This window comes from Setaria italica, chromosome II (assembly GCF_000263155.2).
Source record: "Setaria italica strain Yugu1 chromosome II, Setaria_italica_v2.0, whole genome shotgun sequence".
NCBI classification, from domain to species: Eukaryota; Viridiplantae; Streptophyta; class Magnoliopsida; order Poales; family Poaceae; genus Setaria; species Setaria italica.
The window spans coordinates 29,311,831-29,318,022 of NC_028451.1; positions in this window are offsets into that span (position 1 = coordinate 29,311,831).

Consider the following 6,192-nt stretch of genomic DNA (forward strand, 5'->3'; position numbering starts at 1 on the left):
GCACGCCTGCACGCATCCACACCGCCGGCCTCGGCATCAGCTGCGGTGGCAGCGTAGTGCCCGCCACACCTCTCGTGGCGTCATCCCCAGCATCCTCCTCTGCGTCGTGCCCGCCCGCCCACAACCCAATCTCCATCAGCCCAGCGTCCTTGTGGTGCAGATCCTGCAGCAGTGAGTTGGAGGACCTCAACGGTGGCCTCGTGTGGAACGCCATGCTGCATCAATCGAGAGGTGCAATATGGTGTTGGACATCCCACAGGTGCAGCAAGGTGACCAGGCGGGTGCATGGTCTTGGCCGAGGTGCGAGATGCTCACCATGTTCATGAGTGAGGAGCCCCGATAAGCTGAAGCATGCATACATCTTTATAACAAATGGATCTTGGGGTTTTTTGAGACAGATTTAGCGTTCTCCTCCTGCTGCTGCACTTGCAGGGAAGAAAGCTAGCTGGGTGCCTGATCTGCTCCTGGTGCTTGCCGGCAGGAAGAAGGAAGAGCTACTGGTAGGTGGTTGCTGCTGCTGTCTTGGTGGACAGAAGAACAGAGCAGAAGGTGTGCTGGTGATTCGAGCTGTTGCTTGCCCATTTATGGAGGAAGAAAAATAAAGAAGCTAGCTATTGTGGATTGCTGGCTCGGTGGAGAAAAGAAGACAGGAATGATGGTTGAACAGGGGAGCACTTCTTGCTGGATTGGGTTTGGTGAGGCCGCGTCAGCACCCAGAGATTTGTCATTTTGTTTGCTTAAAATTGTTGATGAATCCAAGGTGAACTCTCGGGATTAGTTGCCAATAACAAATGATCAGATATAAGGTAACCAAGAGATTTCATCGACGCGTCTCCACTTACCTGTTCCTCAGATTTAGAGTAAGCTACCTGCAGCTTCTGCTCAAGGTCATGCACCTTCTTCTCAAGTTCAACGCTCTTGCTTACTTTTTGTGTCAACTTATTGAACTCTGTGGTAATCTCAGCAACTTTATCCCTCTCTTCTGTGACCTGGAAAGCTCAGACGATTCAATGCAAGAGAAAAATGTTGCAAGCTAGCAAATGCACCATGCTATTTCAGCAAGTCGGTAAGTTTCAATAGTAAAAGGATGTCCTGTATTAGCCAAAACCTATAAGTATGGGTACTGCAAAATTGCAAAGCTTCATCATGGTATTATAATATTTGCTGACCTCATGTAAGATGATGGTCTCTTTACAATGGGATAATGATGCAAGGATAATGTTTACCTTCTGCTTGTAGCGCGCGTTGGCTGATTGTAACTTCTGTGCAAGAGCTTCGATTTGTTTCTCCAAGTCGTTGGCATACTGATGTTGAGCTTCCAGCTCATCCAGTGAATGAGTTTTATCCGCTTCCCATTGAACCACCCTAAAAGAAACTTGTTCCTCCTGTCGAAAGGAAAATTATCCACTTATAAAGAGTCCACTGGTATAGAAAATACTAAATTATGCAGGGTTGTGTTCGTGGGTGCTCCCTGCACTCATAAGACTTTCCAGCTGGCGGTCGTCGTCGTGTGTGCTGCCAGATGTCTTCCCCGTTCATGCACTCCTTTATGGCCGGCGGCCTTCTACTTCACTGCCGTCACCTTCAGTGGCGGCGTGGAGCAATCCGGTTGACTGGATCACTGGAGGCCTGGGATTGTGCTCCTTGCCCTGCTTGCTATTGCTACGGATAAGTTCGCGCGTTACTCTGCTGGGCTTGGCATTTGGCAAATTTTGAGCTTGATTCACGAGACCGTATGTTGCGTGCGCATGAGATGTTCGTGAAAATACCAAGCATGGCTACCTTGGTTGCATCGCACAACAGGTGCTTCTAAAATTGCCATACAGACATAGTAGGCTATGAATCAATGCATGTAAAAAGTTCATGCGTTGAGACAGGGTCTGGATATTATTTATAGATAATACATGTAATATTTAAGATCTTCACCCGTAGACCTGTAGCAACGCACGGGCATGTTTGCTAGTAGAAGTAAAAAGTATAGATTGGAATGCCTCGTTCATGCAAGGATGTGATACGTATGCAAAAAGAAACAAAAGATATTTAGAAATTTGTTTTGTTACTCTGACTCTTCTCTAATTGAGATATGATTTATTTCCAAACACATTTTTTCTCATCCCTACCATATCTTATCAATGTAGCAGGTTGAGTCCATGTAGGTTTAAAACCACCTCCCATATCATATTTCGTAGATAATATTTTTAATTTTGAATTTAAATATTTATTTGTCTTATACGATATGGTCTCTTTAGATTAATATAGACCGATTAAATAGACCGTTAGATCTTATAAACTTGGAAATATGGAAGACATAATATATAACTTAGGAGTAGGCAGTTAGATTAAACCAAAGGTCCTTTATGAAGATCTTCACAAAAAATTGGTTTAATCAACTTTATCTGCTGTAGGCAGTTAAATGATCATAAAATCCAACACTTCTATTATTCAAATTAACTTGGAAATTGCTAACCCTTAAGAGTACACGTGGTGGCTTATACCTACAACAATATTGAGATAATAGATTACCTTTCGAAAAAGGAGTAATAGATTACTTATAGTTTACTTCTATAACTATCATATATATCAACTCCCCACTATATATAGACTGCCTGAATATTTTCTTAAGACATTGTCTTATTTCTAGATAATCAATGATGAATTGTTTCTTACGTATCTTTCCAATTGTTGCTCATATTATATCTTTCTCAGAATAAACTTGTTCAGTCACATCCAGTTGGGACGTCCTCGTCCCCTAAATTTCTTGCCATAGAATCCCATTTGTTTTAGTTCGAGAAGCAGAACTTATCAATGTATCCATGTACTCGAGTGGGCACTCTCTTACTCTGGTATTTCCAGCTTGTTAGTGCTTTTTTAGACTGTTTGTTAGTGCTTAAATACCGCTTTCTTTACCACAATTATCCATCTCCACAGCACTTCCATTGCTTTTGCTAGTATCACACACAACACCAAGGACAGCATGCCAACGCTAATATTTTGAAGCCCTCGTCTTTAGATTTGCATATATCCTTCCACGGAGTTCGTTGTCAGTGGAGCATCGTTGTAGGAGACACAGCCGGTGGAGCAGCATCGACGGGAGTGCTTTGGAGGCGGTTGTCACGATACACTGAGAGAGTGGCGACCGTGCATAGGTAGTGCGTCTCGGCAGCATCAAGGACATGGCCACATGGCCTTGCGGGATCATCGGATAGGCTTGTGCGAAGGACGGCGAAGTTGATCGCCTTGGACGATCGCAGCGACCGGCGTGTTAGATGACTACCGCATAAGAAGCGTTCCATGCTTTCTTTCCTTGCATAGGTGGCGAGGTATTTTTTTTAGGAAAGTTTATTTCCTAATAGAGAAGAACCAAAGTTAAATCAATAAAGACTTGTATCTCGATTTGTTTTCAATTATAGCAATTTAATATATATATATATATATATAATTAATTGTATCCCACATGGACTTTTTGAGTTAATCTAAGACCGTTAGATCTTCATATAATCCAATGGGGATATTCTTCTCCTTTTTAGGTTAACGTGGGAATTTCTAGACCCTCTCGGTGAACGTGTTGGCTTCTTTTAACACTATTGTATTAAGATAACTAGAGAGGTTGCCCGCGCAAATAGTGGAGGTAGCTAGTTTTCTTTTGTACTAATATTTATGTTTATTTACTTAAAAATATTTTTTTATTTGAATGATTTTGTGTTGTTCTTTCATTATCCTTGTTTTTTAATCAAAGTGGCGTGGGGCAAAATATCCTTATGTAGCATGGAACATGAATTCGTTTTCAATATAAAAGAGAATAGTTATGTAGAAACATAGTTTTCGATATTTATTGAAAGTAATAAAATTATTTTTGTCTTTAGTTGTATTTCATCATCATAAAAGTTGAAGCCTTCTCGATGCGAGCTCCTCCTTGAGCTAACCACGTGATTGTACTAATAGATAGATGGCATTGATCTACGATCAATACATTTTGCCTTTTGTTACATACTAATCAAGGCTGCTTCAATTCTATTCAACACAAAATTCTAATTTCAATATGGAGTTTGAGTTGCAATATCCATGTATTACTCCAATTTATTTTTTTCTCATTTCTACGTTTTATCCATTCTTTTTTTAAAAATCTAACCGTTAAATCTATACTTGCATTACCAATGTGGCTTCACTCGCTCTAAGCTAGGATGTTGGATCTCCTCAGCTTTTTCCCCTCATCGCACCCCTGATTTAATAAATAAGTTAGAGCTAACCTTTACATTGTGCGCTATGCTAATCATTTGCGGTCTTTTTTTCAATGTTTTACACGATTATTTTAATTTGGAGCTTTCAATCAAAATAGTTTTATTGTGCATATATCAAGATAATATATCTTCACCTTTTGGCTAAGTCAAAAAAACTTCTTTGATCTTTTAAAAAAATATTAAATCCTAGCTTCTCTATTTACCCTTCAATGACCTCTCCTCTTGTAACATCAATATTGTTTACAAATCTTCTTTTAAATATTTTTTGTATTTATTTGATTTCTTTGTCGATTGGTTTGATGTTATTGTTTTGGAGTTTCTGGCTTGTAGCACTTTATCAACCTTTCTGGATTTCTTCACATTGAAAATTCCATAATCAAATATGTTAGAATAGTAAATTATGTATTCAGATTATGGCCTACTTTAGGCTGTGTTTGTGTCTACTATTGACCAGCCCTCTGCTTGGCGTGTGCTACCTGATAAGGTGGTTTGTACCACCACTGCTCAAGTTTGGCTCTGGCCTTTAATAGATTTGGCGATTGGCGTGCACTTGACTACCCAACCATTATCGCTTTTACCCACATATTTGTGCCATCATCTACCATTGCCGTTCCTCCTCCTCTCTATCACCATGTGGTAGCTTCAATCAATGTATCGCTCCCCACAGGTTCGTGCCGTCATCTACCGTCATCATTGCACCTCCTCTCTACCACCGTGTGGTAGCTTCAATCGATGTATCGCTCCCATGTAAAAATCATGTCGTATCGCTCCTATGTAAGCCTCATGCCGTGTGCACCATGCGCACTACTGCATCCAAAGACCAATGGCACAAACGATGCAATAATCCAAACCTTTATCTTAAAGCAGATGATATCTCCTATTGGAAATTGAGGTGGTCCTAATACCCACTAATCTGAGGACCTACACCTAGGACACCAACTCACTCTGGAGTTGGTCAACCCTTTTAATTTCTAGTTACTTAGTGCAACAGATCCTTTTGATGGTAGAGCCGTCTTCTCACTTCCAGGTGGCAGAGCCTACTAACAGATGAAGCTGACTTCCGGGTGGTAGAGCCAACCTACGATGAAGTCTAGACCTTGTGATCCTGGGTGACAGAGCCAACCTTCGATGGATCACAACTTATGCACTAAGTACTTAGAAACTATATGGTCCAACCGGGAGACTAACACTAATAAGAAATATAACTTTATTACAACACAATAATATTACACAAGAGTGTACAACACCCTCTCTTTAGTGGCTAGCCTAGCACTCACCCTTTACTTCTACCATAGTCCACTCATCTACCATGCTCATGGTTGAATTGCATGGTAAGGAAGGGGATCTCTATTTATAGGCCAAGGGAATTCATAGGATGATGACACGTGTCCCCTTCTAGATTTTTCACTAGATAAATATCTATGTTCTACACTATTTTAATTTCTTCATGGCAACAACCACTACCGGACACAGTCAAATTGCCGAGTGCCAGGGGCACTCGGCGAAGGGCAGAATACCCTCGGCGAACCGTTTGCCGAGTGTAACACTCGGCAAACGGCACACGGCAAATATCGAGTCGGCAAACACTAGTTCGCTGAGTGTTTTGTGTCGGGCACTCGGCAAAGACTTTGCCGAGTGCCCAGAAAACACTCGGCGAACAATTATTGAAAAAAAAAATCACGCACCGCCACTGCTCCGCCGCCGCCACCACCACCATCCTCTCCTCTTCTCTTCAGGCCCCGGCGCCGGCGGATCCGGTGGAGGGGACGGGCGGGCGGCGGATCCGGGGGCCGGGGCGGCGGATCCGGGGGCTGGGGCGGCGGGCGGATCCGGGGGGCCGGGGCGGCGGGCGGATCCGGGAGCCGGGGCGGCGGATCCGGGGGCCGGAGCGGCGGGCGGATCCCGGAGCGGGGCGGCGGCTCCGGGGGCCGGGGAGGCGGGCGGCGGCGGATCC